Raw genomic sequence first — 19,347 nt, 5'->3', positions numbered from 1 at the left:
GAGCCAGGGTTTTGGTGGTGGTGGTGGTTGGGGGCGGGCGGGGGCGGGCACGGAAGAACCAACTGCTACTCTGCACCGGGATCACTGGAAGAGAGAGGGAGTGAGGGCAATCGGGGCTGGCCCGGGAGGCCAAAGGTTAGGGGGGTAGGGTTGGTAGGTCAGTGATAGCAGGGTTGTGGGGCTGGCCAGCAATTGGTGGGGGAGGAAGGGCAGGTGGCAATGTGGGGACCGCTGCGCACGCACCAATCTCCACACTGACAGATCAGTGCATGCACAGTGGCCTGCTCAGTGCTATGTTACCAGCCTCTCGGGAGGAAATTGGCCCTGCCCACCATTTTCAAGCAGGAATCACGTTTGGGCTCTCAGTGATGAACAGAGTGTCGGAGATTCAATTTGGAAAGCATGCTAAAAAAAGGTGGGAGTTACTCCCTTTGTCCCACGTGTTGCGTACTTAGACTTTTTTTGGGAGTATCCCAGCCCATGTTTATAATTCAATACAGCAACATCCATCTTTATGGATCATTTTGTCTCAGACTTTGCATTTATTTTTTGTACCATTATGCAACAAAGTACAAGTATAAAGCAGATAAAAAGCGGAGCACCAACTTCTGGGTCTCAAGATATTTTAGGTGAAGGTGAAACTGAATATTAGGCAATATAAAATATTAAGTGATCTGCGTGGCCTGGTCCTTAAATCACAAATAGTATGTAAATACAGCAAGTGATTAGGGAGGCAAATGGAATGTTGGCATTTTTTCAAGGGAACAAAATACAAGAACAGGGAAGTTTTACTGCAGCTACGCGGGATCTTGGTGTGACCACATCTGGAATACTGTGTATAGTTTTGGCCTCCTCATTTGAAAAGGATATGCCTGCATTGGAAGCAGTTCAGCAAAGATTCACTCGACTCATTCCTAGGATGAAGGGCTTACCTTTTGAAAATGAACTGTTTGGGCCTACACCCATTGGAATTTAGAAGAATGGGAAGTGATCTTATTGAAACATAAAAGATCCTAAGGGAAATTGATAGAGTGAATGTTCCATCACAAAAGAGACTAGAACTAGGGACACAGTTCCCTTGAGCTTTGTCTGTTAGTCTGTGGAATTCTCTATCCCAAAACGCAATGGAGGCTGAGTCACTGAATTTATTCAAGGCTGAATTAGATGGATTCTCGATAGACAAGAGAATCAATGATTATAGGGGCTAGGGCAGGAAAATGGCATCGAGACCACAAGCAGATTAGTTATAATTTTATGGATTTTTTTCCCCATTCTTAAACCTTAGAATGGATCAGGCAAACCTCAAATCTATTCCCTGCTTACTCCAAAAATCAAATTCAAAATCCAATTGAATCCAATTCAAGGTCCCCACAAGGGAGACAACCAAGATCCAAGCTGACAAGATGAAGCATTACAGCCCATCTTGGGCTTGATCTGAGACTTGATCTTAAAAGGGTGAAGCAAGCTCAAAGAGCCACCTACCTATAATATCTTAAACTTAGTGAAACGTCATTGATTGAAGAATAATGAGTCTGTCACTTGTGAGGCTAGCACAACAACTGCTCTGAATCAAACTGGCACACAGTTTTTAAAAAAAGGTTGCACTGGTATATCAGATTTTCAAGTTAATCAGACCAGTGGCCAATTCCTTGGTTAGATGGAACGGTCAAAATAATGTTGCCAGACAAACTCTTCAACATCAGATTAAATTTTGTAGCCTTAACCACAAGAACTTTCCTTTTAAAAAGGAAGCATAAAAAAAGAAAGACTTCCATTTTAATTTTAAAAACATCTACAAAATTCACGTCTCTGTGGTTGACAGTTACACTACAGTACTGTTCCAGTTCCACTGATCAGGTGTCTGTCAGCTCATCCAATTGGCTTTTCTTCACCTGACAGCAAGTGTCAGCAGCCGATTAGACTGCACAGAGCATCCAGATCGAAAGGAAAGGCAAAATGACATGAAAGCTCTGCTGCCTAGGCTGGTCAACAATATTAAAGTGAAAAGATCAGAGTGATGGCACAGGCAACCTTACCAATGATATTCATTTCTCTGCCTTCCTCAACAATAATTTTTTCCTTGTAAATAGACTGCAATTACTTCAAATCAGGAAAAATTTAAGAGGATCACAAGACAGGAATTAAAAATCTTAAAATCTAAAGGCAATATCCCTTCAGTTTTTTTCCAACATGAAGTCAACTATACATAAACATCTCCCAATGATTAACACCCTGATCATTCCAACAACAATATCTACTTAAAGCAGGTTGCCTTAAACAAATAAGGCCACAGATTAAAGCCTCTTTTGAATTTGAACCAAAATTTCCATTCAGGCATTTAAATAAAAAAAGTGCACCCCTATATTTGTTTTAAACTTGATCATTCTCTTCTTGTATTGGAAAAAATTAAGACCCAATCTGGTCTATACAGTCTACAGAGTTCCATTAAAGGATAGTCGCAGATATCCAAATGATAAGCACAAGAACTATTAACAAGCAGATGGCATAAACCAACCTACTTGCTCCAGAAGAACGACGAGAGGAAAACAAAATTGCATGCAAGCCCATTTGTTTTCTTTAAAATAAACCATCATATTAGTTGATTGGCCAGCAGCAGCCAATTCAAAGTAGGAACAAGAATCATGAACGTGAATCAGAACAAAGAGGCAAAAAGTTACAGATCATAGCATGGAGATCACCAATCCCAAGAAGTTATTGATTTAGGGTGTTCAAGAGGTTGGAAGCAGAATTATTTAAAGAATGACAGAAGGCAGCCATGTAACATGGTATAAACATTGCACACCACCGAATGGCAATTGGTGCAATGCCTTTGCACCAAAAAATCATGCTTACAACCATCTTCAAAAAATGTTAAAAAGTGATATGCATCCTCACATTTTCCTTCATAAAAATTTATTCATCTCCCTGTACATGATACAGAAAACTGATAACATATGCTTAACACGGTCTATTTTTATAGCATGGTGCTGCTGTTGCCAAATAGAAAGCAGCATATTTCACTATACCAAAACTGAAGTGCAGTGACACTGATGTTTCCAGGATTTAGACAGGCTTAATCTTAATTTTGGGATTCATCTTAAAGGGTCATTTTCAGTTCACTCATGAAACTAAAAGGCTTGTGCGCACTAAACTAAACTGCAGGAAAAATACTGACCTGAGGATAGAATGCCAAATCATCCAATCATGGCCCATTTTGTACACAATTCCAAAGCCAAATTTCAGTGGAAAATCTGAGCTGGACATTAAGTATTGCCCAGGAACTTCCAAATACACTGTATCTAATAGTTTACCAAATTCTTGTCAGTTTATTGCATATCTACAGTTCTGATTCGTTTTGGATTAAACGGTTAACTTCAGTTAAAAATACTCTGCAGCACAAGATCAGAAAATTGATAATTTGATTTTCAAGTGTGTATCCATATTATACCCCCACCCCCAATATTATTCCATGAAAAGACAGACAATTTGCAGAAGTACTAATAGGCCCATGAGATTCTGCCATGTGGTGATCCTTACCATGAGAGTTTGAATATTTGATGGTCTGCATGTTATTTCACCCATAAGTAAAATGACAGCTGAGTGCAATCTTCTCTTCATCCAACGTTCACATACATACGCTTGCCAGCAGAAGTCATTGGATAAAAATCAGGAATGGAAAGTCGATGGATTATTTTACTTCTCTGACCCAGGGGAATTTATTTCAACTGTAAAATATAGACTGCTGTCCAGCTGAGATTAAAGACAACACGCAAACCTGGGTGATTCTGACCTGCAGTGCTAGACTGGACTGTACCTTTACTCAGATTTCCTTCATGAAAGCACTATTATATTATTAATTGATTACCTTTACTTGGAATCAAAATTCTCAAGCATAATTCTGCAAATACAGATCAATACAATATTGAGTTTTATTCTGAAGTTCTTTTTTGAGTATGTTACATTGTTTTGAGAAAAAAAGTTTATTCTGTTTTATGCTCTATTGACAGGTTGATGGTGTATAGAAAATAATTCATGATCCTATTGTGAGCTACCCCCAAAAAACAGCCTGACAGCAAGAATTTATTTGCATAGGGAATTAGTGTGCATAAGCTCACTTTGGCCAAGTCACACATTACAAAGAGCTACACCATCATATCTTGAAGAGGAAGACTAAACAACTGCTCGTTGGATGCAGTACTAATCCAGGTTTCCTGTGCTGCTAAAGTAGTACCTGCCACCTGCTCGCTCCCAAACCACAAGACTCATTTCACTCACCTTGTAAAAACAAAAGGCTGAGTGAGATCCGCCAAGATTCAAACCAGACTGCTGGTGCCAGATCAAATGCCAGACTGACTAAGCCACCTGACCTTGATCCTTCTGAAAGTGTAAATAAGCATATCGGATTGTGTATATTATTAGGTTTCCCTCAATGTTTCAAAATCTGTTTTTCTTTAACTATTGGGACATGCATTCTTCTTGCTTTTACACTATTGCTGCAAATTTTAATGTTGAACAGTTATATTCAACTGTACAAGCTATCATCCAATTACTTCAAAAAGCACCAACGGAAAGGCACACAACAGATCTCCAATAGTACGTAACCGCTACTTCCAATTTTAGCCCTCTGGGAGCAATTCTCCTGGAAAACTTCCCACCTTCCAACCTCCATAAACTTCAGCTCATCCTGAACTCTGCTGCAGTATTCTAACTGCACCAAATCCAATTCAATTTTAAAATTCTCATCTTGGTTTTCAAATCCCAAAATAATCACAACCTTCCCAATTTCTGTACGCATCTCCAGTCCTACAACTTTTCCATTTTGGTCTCAAGTGCATCCTAGTCACACCACCAATTTTAAATCGGAGGCCTTTAAACTGCAAAGGTCCAAAGATTGACCTCTTTTGAAGCTTTAATACCTAACACTTGGTCTAAAGTTGGTTGTCTAATATCTCCTTTTGTGGCTCAGTGTCAGTTTTTGGTTGGCAATACTGTTAAATGCCTTGAGGTGTTTTAATAAACTAACAAGGTCCAAATAAATGCCAGTATTTCTGTTTTACTGTGACATTAAAGTGATAAGTTGAGAGAGGAGAGATACAAAATTCCTTGAAAGATACACTTCTGGTCGTCAAACACAAGGTATACTACTACATGTTCCCAGCAGATATCAGCACCCCTTCTTTCCACTCCCCTACGCTGCATGGATCGAGATACAAATGTAATTTAAATCTTTGACTCGAACAATGACATAATCCAGGTGATGTCAGTGCTCTGAACGTGAATGATTTCACGCGGTTTTGTATTTGTCCTTCTGGCAAAAGAGAGTATTTGTTATAATGAAGTCATGCCGAGTACACTGTCAGCAGGAGGCACCCATTTGTATTGGTTTTACCTATCCTGCTTTTCCCAATGGTTCCTCCCCAGACAGTGGAGTCACGGCCATTAAAGCCTCCCAGAAGAATGAACTTTTCTCCTTATGGCCTGGTGATGAGAATTTCATTAAAAGCAGAATAGAGCTTCATAATGTCTTCATCAGTGTCAAGGATTGAGGCATGTGCTGATGATGTCCACTTCAAAATCCAAACAGATGACAAGCAAGGGTTTGTGATAGCTCCCATTCTATTTATAATCTACCTGACAGTGGCTATTCACCTCAAAAGAAAAAATTAGTCTCTGATCTGAGTATTAAATACCTTTATATGAAAAAACTCTAATCTCATTCATCTTCATGCCAAAATTAAACTGACCAAAAGACATGTGACCTATTGTTTGCAGATGACTGCAGAGTCATTGCTCACTCTGCACCAGATTTGCAAGCCACACTCACTCAGAGCACTATTAATTAGAAGATCCAACAATGGATCAGCTATGCATGCTGATCTTTCTACAAACTAAGACGGTGTGTGTAGACAACAAATACGTCCACAAATCAATAAAGTCTTGCGCAGAGCAGTTGTCATCATTACACTTCTGTAATGCACTATGACCTAGACAGTGCATCAACGGCACAGAATGCAGCAAGGGAAATTCCACCAGCAATCCCTCTGCCACTTCCGCCAGACTCAACGGGAGGACCTCTGAACAAACATTAACATCCTCTTGAAATCAGCTCCAAGCATTCAAGCAAATCTCTTCCAAAATCAATTACAAAGAAGAAAAAGCATCTCCACCTCCAGGTCGTATTTTTTCCAACGCTCAGTTACCATTCCATGAGGGGTAATATTCTATACAGGTAATCTCGTTGCTTCCCACAATTGGTCCAATTGCTATTACTAACAGGTTTACAGTTCTGCAAGTTTTTTGTTGTGAAAATCAGGTCAACTTGCTTCCAATCCAGTAGAAATTTCTATGTTCGTAAACCCTATCATCATGATTAGCACTTCTATCATTTTGTATCCAACCTCAGTTAGCAATTTACAAGGATGGACTATCCTCCCTTGGAGATTTATTTATTATCAGTCCTTTCAGCTCATCTCGGCCTCCATCCCAGTGGTGTTGCATTCATGGCATTTATTTACAGAACATCTTAAACTGAACCGGAGGTTACTCACACATTCTTTGTTTGTATTGTTCCAGGAAGTAATCATTTTAAGCATCATAATCAACTTTAGCTTTTCCTCAGTTTAAACTAATTATCAGCTTTAAGGTTTGCCAATTCTTCTCTGGTAACAGGCCCTCCTATTTGCAGTGAAATAACAATTACATTTGGCATGGACAGCCTCTGCTACTGATCACAATTCCTGCCAGAAGTTAAAATTTGTTGACATTGAGAATAGAATGTCATTTGCCATTAAATTGCCTGAAAGCATGTGCCTAGAGACATTCTTTACTTAGCTAAACATTATTTATGTATCAGAGTTAGCCCAGCAGCAGAGAACTGCATCCACAAGGAATGAAACTGCTTAGGACTGGACAGAACCATAGATCGACAGTTTTTATTGCACAAATCAATTATAAAAAACCATATCTTGATACTGATGTAGCAAAAATTCACTATTACTTGATGTAGTATATTTTGGAAATGCTATGATAAAATATTTATTTAAAACACGCAAAAATCAATCAAGAACTCTATCAATCTACAGCTGAAAATACCATTGAACAGGAGGAGTCACAATACATTTTCTCCTTTACATGGTTAACCTGTTGGAATCAGACTGCAAACACACTAACTTAGGAGACGTGGTTTCATTAGCCTGTGCACCATCACAGGCCAGACAGACAAATTCAACATTAGTCACCTATAGTGGGTCCAGCATCAGATACCCACTAGATAAGGTCAGTCATTGGTTTATTTAACTAAGAAGTATTAAAAGTTATTTTCATTAGCATGCATCCTAGTTACCCATTATACATTTAGGATTTGGAAACTAAAATCCCTTTCATCTTGCTACCTTTAATTAGAATGGGAAGAATGAATACAAACGCTGCTGTTGTAAGGCTTCTCTCCCCCAGGACTAGTGGCAACTACTTATTAGGCATTTCTAGAGCTACTGTTCCAGTTGGCAGTAAGTGAAACCAAAGCATCCCTAGAGGATTAAAAAGAAATCAAGTTGTGAATCACTCCAATTTCCCCCATCCACACAGAAAACTGAAAGTTGACTGATCAGCCAGCACCAACTATGGTATCTGAAGCCTCCCCTGTTACAAACAGAAATAACTGAACTCTTCACCACTATCCAGTCATCAATTTAAAATCAAATGCTAGAACTGACACACACGTACACAAAGACTGACACACACACACAAACAACAGGTGAATACAATGCTTCTTCCAAAGTGGAAGAGGGTGGCACAGTGGTTGGCACTGCTTCCTCCCAGCACCAAGGGCCAAGATTCAATTCCCAGCTTGGGTCACTATCTGTTTGGAGTCTGCACATTCTTCCAGAGTCTGTGTGAATTTCCTCTGGATGCTCCCGTCGATCTGAAAGATGTGCTGGTTAGGTACATTTGCCATGCTATATTCTCTGTCAGTGTACCTGAACAGGTGCTAGAGTGTGGCAACTAGGAGATTTTCACAGTAACTTCACTGCAGTACAAATGTAAGCGTACTTGTGACACTAAAAGAAATTATAAACTAGAGTTCCTGTGACCTCAATCCTTTGGACAGAGGGTAACAGAAAAATCAGTCAGGATTCAGCATTTAATGGAAACCCAGTCAGCCTCTCTGAAAACCCATTGTGCTGACTGAGAATAGAATTTTGCTGAACAGTGATGTCTTTCAAAGTCTTGTTACATAACCACACCCCACCACCAAGAATTTAATTTGCACACTACACAGATTCACACAAAGAAAAGTCAAGTACCAGAAGGCTGCCAGCATAATCTTCCAACACAAGCAGCAAAGGAAGAAAAACTAAGATTTAGTGCCAAAAAAAAAACTGCAGTCAACATTTCTCACTTCAATAAGTGCAAAATAAAATTAAAGCAGTTATTAAACTGCAGCGTACTTAATGAGAATAAGATCACTTTCAAAGACTGTCATCCTACGCAAAGACGCAGACTGCTAACAGGAGCGTGGCACAGTCAAACCTAATGGCATTACAATAGCAGCTTTTACATTATCTGCATGACTGCTTCCGGCTGCTTTCCTCAAATTTGACCACAGTGTGTGTGCATACAAAGACAAGGTGATAACATCTATTTGCTCAAAGACATACTCAAGTGTTTCTCAGAGCAGTTATATAGCAAGACGGAAATACAACATAAGAACCCAAGCAATAGGAGCAAGAATAAGCCATTTGGACCCTCGAGCCATTGAATGATTCATGGCTGATGTTGTTGTAGCCTTAACTCCGCTTTCCCGTTGCCCCCCGCCATAACCCTCAACTCCCTCGTCAATCAAAAGCCTGTCAAACTCAGCACTGAATATAATCATTGACGCAGACTCCACTGCACATTGGTGTTTAAAATTATTTTCCCCAACAACCATCTGGAGAAGACAAGAAATAGTTCTGAATTCACCGAGAAAGTGGGTTATCTTATATTAAAAAAACTCAAATACCATTTAATCAATCATTACATTGATCTGGTCCTTTTGCAATGCAACACAATAGGTGCAGGATCCAACATTACAACAGGTATAGGATGCAACATTACAGTTATAAATAAACAACATACATTCCTTTCAGGAATATTATGAGCCACATTTTGGATACCAAGGTGGGTACAGCTCAATTCAGACTCGTCTCAATAAAAAAAAGCCCTGAATTGCAAGGTTTTCTTCTAATCCTAGCAACAGAGTGCAAGTGGCCACAGGAACAGCTGAGGACCAAGGCAGGCTGGTTAAGAGCCCATCATAGTCCTCTGGAACTTTGTCCCATTTGTTTTAGATACTGTTAGGCCCTCTAGCCCAGACACCCTCAATGGACCCTCCATATCCACTCACCTAGTATTCACCATAGGCAGACTTCTGGCGATTAAAAAATAAGTACATTTCTACCAATGTAATACAGCTCTCACTTACAAACACTTCATAATGGGGAAAAAAACTTGCATTCATGAAACATATTCTAATCTACTAAAGCTCAAGTGGTTAGTCATTCAACAACAAAACCCCTGTTCAGACCCCACAAAGACAGGCAATCTTTTAAAGCAATCAACTATGACTGCAGAAACTACTACTGAAATAATCATAGTTTTTGAAACTCAGTCAAGTATTCATAACAATAACATGACCACCCTTGAGAAATGTCAACAAAGACTTCTACTAAAACAATAATAAGAGATGAGCAACAAAACTCTGTCTGAGCCAGCAATACTGACACCCAAATAATAAAAACTTAATGCTCATTAAAGAAGTCACATTGATCTTTGTGATATGTGAAGGCATTCACTTTTTATTCTAATTGGACTCTTCATTTGCACTACAATTCTGCTCAGTCTTGCATATTATTTTTAAATTTGAATATTCTCAACCCCACTGAGAATGCAAACTAGCTGAGGCAAAGCTCAGCTCTTGATCAAAAATCCATACCTGCAACCCCCATCACGTGACAAGCACAGGATCATAACTAAAATGGCATCTAGAATTTGGCATTGGGTCAGCCATTCTCTGTCACTGACATCTGAGCTCACTCATGCAGGCTAGCAAGATGTCTTTGGCTCAGGCAGGACACTAATCATGCTGAAAAATATCATAAATGTCTGAACCCTAAGTGCACATGAATAAGATTCAGCTGATGTCTTTATTGACCACAGTTTCCATTACACAGATTTGTGGCTGTTGACATAAAAATGGCATCCACTGATGCTTCTGGAAATTTGACAAATATAGGGCAACCAATCTGTGTTTACATTAAAAATCATCTGCAAGACAGCAGTTAAACTCATGTGTCAGCATTACAGTCAACAGATACTCAGGGCAGAATAGAACGCCCACACCCCAGGTACATCTGGAGGTGGGGCATTTAATCAGATAGGACAGTGCTGGGTGGGGGGATACCCACTTCCTTCCAACCTCTGCTCCAATTAAGTCTTGTTGGAAAGACCTGTGTTCAGCCTTCCCATCTAATGCCAATTGAGGTTCTTAACAGGGTAATTAATTTCCACTCACAGGCCTCATCCAAACACCTCAATTATTTCATCCAGCAGCATCCAGGGTAGTAATCCTGTGTGAAGCTCAAAAAAGCAAACCCTTGCAGGTCAACTGGTTTTGGGTGCTCAGGGTCAGGGAGTGGCAGGTCCCTCATTGTCATCCATGGGTGGTGGGGGGAAGGCAGTATTTCACACCAGGTCCTTAATCTCAAGGAATGTACATGCCAGTCATGGAGAGGCACTTAATATCTGCAGGTCTTCCCCAAAGGAGATGTCAGTGGTAGGGGAGCTTTGAAACTATAACCCAGGACAAATTCAACTGGCATTTGTTGAAAGTATAGGCCAATAAATGAAATGAATTCGTTAAAGGCAAATTGTGTTTGACTAATTTAATGAAACTCTTTTGAGTTAATGGAGAACGGCTGATAAGGACAACACACGTGATTTTGTGGACTTAGACCTTTGAAAAACATTTCAGAGTACCATATATCGCATCTGAGATGAAAGTAGCAACATATTTATAATACTGGCTAAAGAAGCAAGCATTGCTTTTAGAAAGAGCCTTTTCTGATTTTAGGGCACTCTAAAGTGCTTTACAACAATTAAGTGCTTTTGATGTGCGATTACTGTTGTAATGTAGGAACCACAACAGCCAACTTGTACACAGTAAACTACCACAAACATCTCTGTGATAATAACCAGATAATCTGCTTTTAATGTTGATATAGGATAAATGTTGGTCATGACACCTAAGGTTACCTCCTCTGCTCTTTAAAATAGTAAACACAGTAAGAAGTCTCACACCAGGTTTAAGTCCAACCAGTTGGACTTAAACTGGTTGGACTTAAACCTGGTGTTGTGAGACTTCTTACTGTGTTTACCTCAGTCCAACGCCAGCACCTCTACATCTTTAAAATGGTGCCATGGGTCCTCCTGAGAATGTTGATGACGCCCAAGTTTAATGCTTTATCCAAAAGACAAAGACTTCAACAATGAATCACTCCTTCAAACCGCAGCGCAGTGTCAGCCTAAATTTTTAGCATCTAGAGTGGGACTGGAAACCACAACCTTCTGATTCAAAGACAAGAGTGCTCCTAACTGAGACAGCAGTGGAGAACATTGTTTTTCAGACTGGAGAGAAATGGTATTCCCAGGGGTTGGTTTGTGATACCTTTTTATAACATACATGGACTTGGGTATATTTAACATAATTTCAAAGTTTTTTTGCAGATGCACAAAGCTCAGAAATGGAGTAAACAATGAGAAGGATAAAAAGATTTCAAGAAGACACAGACTGTTTAAAAAAATTGACATGGCAGATGAAATTCAATGCAGAGAAATATGAAATGATATATTTTGTTAGGAAGAATAAGAGGCAACATGGATTAAATGGTGCAATTTTAAAAAGGGGTGCAGGAACAGGGGCACCTGAGGGTATATGTACACAACTCTGAAGACGGCAACAGTAGTTGATATATGCAGGCTTTATTAGTAGAGGCACAGAATACAAAAGCAAGAAATTTATGCTAAACTTTTATAAACAAAACCTGTTTAGGCCTCAGTTGGAGTATTGTTTGATTCTGGGCACCACACTTCTGGAACAATGCCAAGGCCTTGAGAGAGTACAAAGAAAATGTACTAGAACAGCAACAGGATGAAGGACCTCCTTTAAGTGAAAAGACTTCAGTAGCCAGGATTACTGTCCTTAGCACAAAAAGAACTTTGGTAGCGATGTTCAAAAATTATAAATGGGCTTAATGGCATAAATGAGGAGAAACTGTTTCCAGTGACAGAACGGTCAATAATCCAAAGGCACAAGTTTTACTTAGCTGGCATTACAGCAAGAGATATCACGATAAAACTTTTTTTAAAAAAAAGCAAGTTGTTGTCATCGAGAATACACTACTTGAAAGGGCATGGACACAGATCAAATAATGACATTTAAAATAAATGGATAAAAATATGAAAAAAGTTACAGGAAGCTATGGGGAAAGCATCTCTGACAATGAGCCAGCACAAACACAATGGGACAAATGGTTTCCTTCTGTCCTGTATCATTCTAAAAATGTTATGATGAACACTTGGTTTTGGGTTCCTTTGATCAAAAGCTGACTACATTCATCTGCAGCAGTTAATGCCTCCACCCTGGCCCTCATTAATCAATTTTGGATGGAAGCTGCATGGGATACAGTTAACCAAGGTTTGAAGAAAAAATATGCAAATACTGTACACATACATAGCAAGAAATAAAAGAAAAACATTTTGATAGAGCTTTCATTAGCCACCTCTCATGCAGCAAACATTGGCAAGAGAGTTGAAAATGAGTAATTGGGAGGCAACAACCCTTGTTGTTCTTCCCATTATCCCAAAGTCAATTACAGTATTAGCAAAATAATTAATTAAAAATAGATCAGACAGATGAGTTAAACGTGGGTGAGCACTTTAGGAACACTGATCAGAACATGATAATAGTTTAAGATCCAATTAGAAAGGTGAAACCAGTACTGACTATGACAAATCTTTGACAGATGAAGTCAAATGAAAAAATACTTGCAATAATTATTTGACACTATTAATTCCTTTCTTAAGGAAGAGATTACAAAAGGCATAGAAAATGTATCTTCCATTAATAAAGAAAACTATTAATAGTTTTAGGATACCACTGATAAAAAGGCTACAAGAACTAAGTAAAATTGGGTGATAATATGAAATAACAATAAGGATAATAACATGAAACTAAAAGGAGAACACAAGAAGAGATTAAGAATGGCATAAGGAAATTCGGAATGAGTATCAAGGAAAAATTCACGAATTGTAAACAGAACAGGGAAATATTTAAAAAGCGATCAATAAAATGAGAATAGTTAAGAACTAAATGGAAGCTTTGAAAGGAAAGTAGTCCCATTTTCAGATATTCAAAAAAATTATAGATCTAGTTCATAAGTACTTTCCATCAGTTTCCACTAGAGAGAACATTGGAGAGATTAATTGGAAACTAGCCGAGAACAAGATGAGCAATATTTTGATGGATAAACTAAAATTAGATATGTGGGTTACGCCAAGCGAAGACAATGACAGGATATGCCATAGGATGCTGAAGAGGGATTTTTCAGAAGGCCCGATATATTTCAGAGCTTTTTTTGAGTGTAGATACATATCACAGGACTGAAAAGTGATTAGTGCAGCACCCATTTTTAAAAAAGAGAAATTTTGAGAATCTTCAATCGAGGAAGAAATTAGTAAGTTCTGAAATAAGGAGTTGCAACACTGGCACCTACCTGACAACATAGAAAATCGCCCAACTATGTATAGTCCATGAAAAGCAGGAGCCAAGCACCACCCCATCAGCCAACTCTCAATCATCAGCAAAGTGATGGAAAGTATTGTCGATAGGGCTATCAAGTGACATTTACACAGCAGTAACCTGCTCACGGTCACGCAGTTTGGTTTCCATCAGGGCCACTCGACTCCTGATCTCATTTCTGTTTTGGTCCAGATGTAGACAGAAGAGCTGAACTCCAGTGGTGAGGTGAGAGTGACTGCCCTTGACATCAAGGCTGCTTTTGACAGAGTATGGCATAAAGGAACCCAAGCAAAACTAGAGGCAATGGGAATCGGGGGAAAGCTCTCCACTTGTTGGAGTTATATCTAGAATGAAGGAAAATGGTTATGGTTTTGGAAAGTCAATAACCTGAATCCCAGGACATCCCAGCAGCAGGTGCTTCTCAGGGTAGTACTCCAAGTCCAACCATCTTCAGTTGCTTCATCAAATGACCTTCCTTCCATCATAAGGTCAAAGTGAGATGGTCACTAATGACTGCACAATGTTCATTACTATTTGTGATTTTTCAGGTGCCAAAGCATCATATTATTACTAATAATAATAAAAATAATGGTCACGCCCCACAAATGCTAGGCAAGGATCATCTCCATCAAGAGAGAATTTAACCAACTGTTCATGACATTCAATGATATTACCATTGCTGAATCCCCTATTGACCAGACATTCAACAGGGCCAGCCGTCTAAATATTACAGCTACAGGTCAAAAAGCTGGGAATTCTGCAGAAGGCATGTCACTGTGACTGCCCAAAGCATGTACAAAATGTACAAGTCACGAGTGTGACAGAATACTTTCCACTCACCTGGATGACTGCAGCTCCAACAACATTCAAGGAGTTCAACACCCTCCAGGACCTAGCAGCCCACTTGACACCCCATGCACTAACAACCATTTGCTACCCTGCAAGGCACCAGTAATATATACAATATACAAGTAGTGCTACTCATCAAGGCTCCTTCAATAGCATCTTCTAAATTCACAAAAAGGAGAGCAGACACATGGGGACACAACTATCTACAGGTTTCCCTCCAAGTCACTCATTATGTCATCATTCCTTCACTGTTGCTGAAATTCTCTTCCAAACAGCAATTTGGGTGTACTGGCACCAGACAGGCTGCAGCGGCTCAAGAAGGCACTCACCAGCAACTTCTCTTGACCGATTAGGGATGGCTAACAATGCTGGCCTTACCAGCGACACCCATATCCCACAAAAGAAGAAAAAAATTATAACAAATTTCAGAAGGGATAATTATACTTGATAAGCTTCAAATTCCTTTAAAGGAATAAAGATGGAGTTTGGGGAATTTCAGAAAAACCTATGACAAGATAGCACATGGGAGATTACCAAATAAGGGTTTGAAATTCGGGGGAGGATAGCAAACTAAATTAAAGACAGAAAACAGAAAGTGGAAGTTCTGGGCATTTTTACCAGAGCGATTAGAAGTGGGTGCTGACATCCCTTGGGGTTCAGTGGTGAAGACACTTCTCTTCACTTTTGGATCTAGGCCTAGAGGAGAAGAGGTTTAAATTTGCAGATGACACCAAAAGAAAATGCACTGTTAACTATCTTAAAGGCCAAAGGAAAATGCAAATGGATGATAGATGGGCTAAGAAGTGTCAGATGCCATTCAATGTCAGTGTGAGGTAATGCGGTTTTCTTAGAGAAAACAATAAAGATCTGAATGGAAGCATGCTCAGTTTTCTGAAAGGGTTTGGGGATACAGGTTTATTAAACATTCAAGGCAGCACCCATGTTGACTAGAGAAGTTAAGAGAATTTGATGTTTTATCTCAACATTCGAGTAAAAAGATTTAGAATGCAGAAGATATTTCTTCACAATTGAGAGACCGTGTAATTCACTCAGTCTCTTGATATGCTTCTAGGTTCTTGATCTATTAAAAGATCTGGGACTTAATGGAATCTTTGCCCAAATCCATATGTTCATGCTACTGCCAAATTTAGAAAATTAAGCACAGCTTGGAATATGGCCAGCTGGCCAACATAGGCATTTACTATTCCCATTAACAAATAGTTCAAAATCACTTTTGTTTTATTCATTCTTGGGATGTGAGCATTGCTGGCTAGCCAATCTTAATTAATTAGCTTTGAGAAGGTTGTGGTGAGTTGCCATCCTTAAACCCTGAAATTCACATGGGCTTGATACACCCACACTGTTGTTATGCAGGAAGTTCCATGATTGTGACAGAGTGACAGTAACATTGTCACAAGTCAGAATGGTGGGTGGCTTAGAGGCAGAGCTGTAGATGATGGTGTTTCCTATGCATCTGCTTCCCCTGTTCTTCCAGTGGATGCAGCAGGGATTGTACAAAAAGCGTGCTTAAATTAAATGGGCAAGGAAAAGGCACCGAATGAATAATGTGATGGGAATATTCTCTGCTTACTTGGATGAGTGCAACTCAAACCAAACCCAAGAAGATCAAGACCATTCAAGACAAAACAGCTCATTTGATTACCACCCCATCCACTACCTTAAACATTTATCCCCTCCATCACTAACACAGTGGCAGAAGGGTGCACCATCTACACCCAGCATATACTGCAGCAACAGCCAAATTACAGTCACTGTCTGTGTAGAGTCTGCACGTTCTTCCCATGTCAACAGAGTTTCCTTCAGGTGCTCTGGTTTCCTCCCACAGTCCAAAGATGTGCGGCTTAGCTGGATTGGTTGTGCTAAATTGCCCCTTAATGGGACAGGGACAAGTTAGGGTGAATGTATGGGGATAGGAACTGGGTGGGATTGAGGTCAGTGCAGACACAGTGGGCCGAATGGCCACTTTCTGCACTGCAGGGATTCAATGAACTAGCCAATGTGCCTACAAATGCACCTTCTAAAGCCAAGACCTCTATCACCTGGAAAAACAAGGGCAGCAAATGCATGGGAAACATAATCATCTACAGGTCTGCCTTTCAGACTCCATGTTGACTTTTAAAGTTATCACTGTTCTTGTGTCAAAATCATGGAACTTCCTTCACAACAACACTGTGGGTGTATCAAGCCCACATGGACTGCAGTGGTTGCGATGGCAACTCACCACAACCTTCTCAAAGCCAATTAATTAGGATTGGCTATCAATGCTGGCCTTGCCAGCAACGCTCATATCCCAAGAATGAATAAAAAAGTGATTTCAAACTATTTGTTCATGGGAATAGTAAATGCCAGATGGCCTTATTCCAAGCTGTGCTTAATTTTCTAAATCTGGCAGTAGCATGAACATTTGGATTTGAGCGAAGATTCCATTAAGTCCCAGATCTATTAATAGATCAAGAATCTAGAAGCATATCAAAGGACTAAGGCAGTACACAAGAGCCACAGGCCGAAATGTACTTTCACAGATCAGTAACGTGAAAGGAAGGGTAAAGAAAAACAGAAGTGTACACGAAGAAAACTGCATTTATCCTAAAGCCTTGCACCGCCGTATGATCTGCTTAAGCGCCTTACAGACAATTGACTCATTTTTGTTTTTTCGTAGGAAACAAGGGGAAGACTGCCAAACGGTATTGGAAAAGTAAAGGTACTACACAATATGTCAATGTTTAACGCTGGGATTGCACATCTTAGTAATAAAACAGACAACCATTATTAACTGCACCCAATCCAAGTATAATGGGATGGAGGAAAAATACTATATATAAAAAGCATTCTGATCATCCAGAAAAAAAAACTTTAAAAGGGGGTGTGTATAGTTTCTGTAATACGGTTGATAAACTTTTAAGTATTCGATCAGGATCGATCGTAGAATTCAAGAAAGTCACTTGATCACAATTTTCCTTCCATAACTTTTGGTTTTAAGCCCCCAAATAATGTTTTCAAAGCAGTTCCATCATCAGTGATTCCATCATTTCACCCTGAAGGAAAAAGTCTCCATTCAGTGAAACAACGTTCAAGTTCTTAGAAGGGACTGGGTGCTTCTTACAGATGTTGAAGTTTTCGAAAAATAAAACAACGTTCAGCCAAAGTCGGGAGAACAAAAGGTTCGCGTTGAATGCGACAGAACCCGGCGGGAGTCAGCGGCCGCATTTGCTTTGAGCGCCCGAGGACAACCTGGTGAGACGCGGTTTGCACCGATCAGCATTCGAGAAAGTTTTTGTCTCCCTTTTGCTTGTGCTGCGCCCAGCATTAATTGCCTTTACGTGTGTAAACTTTCTCCCATCCCAAATGATAAAAAACATTCAAGGATTTAGAGATAGATGTACAAAATGGGAGCGAGTCCTTCCCCACCCCCAACAAAACAAAATCCCCAAACCCTCAGAGCGGCCGTCTCCTGCCGGCAATCAGCACTCAGTCCCTCCCGCCAACAGCCAGCACAAGCTGGCAGCGCTGGCTAACTGCACCGATTGCTCTCCACTTCCATTCACTCCTCACATTGTATATTCGACAAAAAAAAGGAGGGACTACCTGAAGAAACAGACCACAGGCCTGGGAAGTTGGTGTTAACCCCAGCACAATTGTATCCAGTGGTGATTGAGACAGTAACGAAGTGATTTTTTTTCTCTCTCCAGTTAAAACTCTGCGCCTGCCACCCTGAGCCGTGCGAAAACTCTCACTGCGCATGAGAGCTCCCGGCCACCAATTTTACTCAGGGAAGTCCCGCCTTTGCGCCTCTTCCATTGGGTGCTTCCACACGCTGTGTCCCTTCCTATTGGCTGGCCGTGGTGTCAATCATCGGGCTGGCTGGACTTGCTACATGAGATTGTAACAAAAGTGCCGGCTACAATGGATCAGCCTCTGGGCACCAGCCGCTGCTTCAGCTCCTCTCCCTGGGCGCAGCGATGTTCCTGTTCAAAGGCATGCTGCTTTATGCATCTTCTCCTTGTGGATTCTCCCGGGTTTTTTTTCCCCTTTCGGTTGGATGGGGAAAAGTTGTAACTTTGCGGTGACGTCATCCTCATAGTCATCCGCAGTCGCGGAAGGCAAAAAAATGGAGAGCTAACAGTGTGTGACATTGCCCAGAAACATTGTCACAGAACAAGAGGAAAATCCTTCTCTACCTTCAGACCATGGATTGTTCAGACGTTGCAGCATTTGTTCTCTTCCCCGACTAGGGAAAATAAGCATTTCCTTTATTTCGTAATTTGTCATAATGATTATCTTAAATGTTTAGGAAGTAAGTTTATCCGTGACGATAAGTGATGTATTAACTTGTATTTGCAAAATAATTTTGAAAGTATTATAGAAGAGGCTTACAGTGTTTCCGGCTTACCTCATGAACACAGCTGAAATTACTTTGAATCCGTTCTTCAAGGTGATGGTGCGGAATGGTCCCTGTTGCAGTGAAAAAGCAGTAATATTTCGAATATAAATCTATAAGTTTTTTCCTTAAACGGCCTGCGTAATAATTCATTGTTTGTATAAAATGAACGTTTTCTTCTATTGACATTTTGTGTTAATGTTTGCAAAAATAAACGCTTCACGTGTTCAAAGGCTTTGTCGTAGTTTTATTATTTTATTAA

General features: G+C 40.0%; 1 protein-coding gene across 1 annotated transcript in view; it reads right to left on the bottom strand.

The window, feature by feature from the left end:
- LOC145340904 (SH2/SH3 adapter protein NCK1-like) overlaps positions 1-18,438 on the bottom strand; it is a 214,994-nt gene extending 196,556 nt beyond the window's left edge. Inside the window, exon 1 of the mRNA XM_080185456.1 lies at positions 18,293-18,438. The gene's annotated coding sequence lies outside the window, so the exon portion shown is untranslated. The remainder of the gene's footprint in view (positions 1-18,292) is intronic.
- Positions 18,439-19,347: the final 909 nt, after the last annotated feature.

This window comes from Carcharhinus amblyrhynchos, chromosome 3, assembly GCF_965287045.1.
Source record: "Carcharhinus amblyrhynchos chromosome 3, sCarAmb.v2.hapA, whole genome shotgun sequence".
NCBI lineage: Eukaryota > Metazoa > Chordata > Chondrichthyes > Carcharhiniformes > Carcharhinidae > Carcharhinus > Carcharhinus amblyrhynchos.
This window is presented reverse-complemented; position numbering and strand designations above follow the sequence as displayed.